We start from the raw sequence: 1,464 nt of genomic DNA on the forward strand, positions 1-1,464 counted from the left end.
GGCCGGGGTCAGGGGCTGTGCTCTCCCCTGCGAGGTGGCCAGCCTGCTCTGCTCCTCCTTGTCCCCCACGCCCCCGCGGGAATGGGGCTTTTCTTGCTGTAAGATCGAGTTGTTTAAAAATTGGGAGGCCAGTCCAGCCCTCAGAAATCATATTTTGGCATGTCAGCTGCACACCATCCTAGGTGGGATGCGGGAGAGCAGAGCGTGTGGGGAGAAGGGGCTGCCACCTTGGCCCTTCAGGAGAGTCTGTCCCTGTCGAGAGGGGCTTTGCCAGCAGACAGGGAGCCAGGACCACACGCGTGGGGCCTAGGTGGATGCAGGGCAGGGCTGCCTTGGCTCCAGCGGCACCTCCATGCTCTGGGACGACCCTTGCTTGGGCCAGACGCGGCCCTGAAACCACGGTTGCCCAGCGGTGCCAGGTGCCTCCTTGAGAAAGGCTGGCTCCCAGGGCAATCTGCCATTGCTTGCGCCTCAGGTGCGAGCAGGAGATAATGGCGTTTTATTTGGACGGCTTTGGCCTCCGTGGCTCCTGCTGCTCTCTCACAAACGTGGCCGCAGCCTCCCCAGCGTGCAGCAGGAGCTGCCGGATGTTTACCCGGGCGCCACGGCCATGTGCTGGGTCAGGACAGCGGTGTCCCCGGCTGGAGGCTGCGGCCTGAGCTGGCTGGGCGGCTACCTGTCTCGGGGAGCAGAGGAGGGAGCGCCTTCACCTGTAAAACAGAGGGGAAACAGTGAGATGTGGGTGCTTGCCTCCCCATACAGAGTGCTCGCTGTGTGATTCAAAGTCCACCACTTCTCTTTGTGCCTCAGTTTCTCCACCTGTGAAATGAAGGTGGTGATTAACTACCTGCTTAATGTTCCTCTGAGGCTTAATTCCTTGTGTTTACAAAACGCTCAGAGGTCCTGGATGGAGGGAGGCATTAAGAGCTTGCATGCACTGTGCTCATAGCCTGTTGTTTCAGGCTCCAAATCTTCATGCTTTACTTAGATGACCTCTGCATCTCAAAATTACTTCAGTGCTTTTCCCTACAAAATGAGTCTCTGCGCTGATTCATTTTGAACTGGAAACTTGCGTATTTGTTTGCTTTTCAGACAATTCTATTACATTTCTGTACGACTTTCTCTCTTCAGAATGCTACAGCCTTGGTTAATATTTGTCAAATGGAGTTCCGACTGTCTAAACCACTGGGATGAGTTTTATTTTATATGTCATCAGTAGGGGCAGAATGAGGAGCTTCGTGCTTGGCCTATTTGCTGTAACACAGTCTCAGGGCCATTGCATCAGAGTCAAAACAAGGAGCAGCTTGTTTCCAAACAAGAAGCATGGAGGAAAGTCTTCTCTGCCTCCTTCCCTGTAAGGGAAAGAGGGGGGAGAAGAAAGTTATCTTTAACAGATTCTAAAAATGCCTTTTCCCAAATATGCAGTCAGTCCCTTCAAAGGTCTCTTTGTTTATTTTCAGGAAG

Source organism: Aptenodytes forsteri, unplaced genomic scaffold (genome assembly GCF_000699145.1).
Source record: "Aptenodytes forsteri isolate BGI_AS27 unplaced genomic scaffold, ASM69914v1 Scaffold61, whole genome shotgun sequence".
Taxonomy (NCBI): domain Eukaryota; kingdom Metazoa; phylum Chordata; class Aves; order Sphenisciformes; family Spheniscidae; genus Aptenodytes; species Aptenodytes forsteri.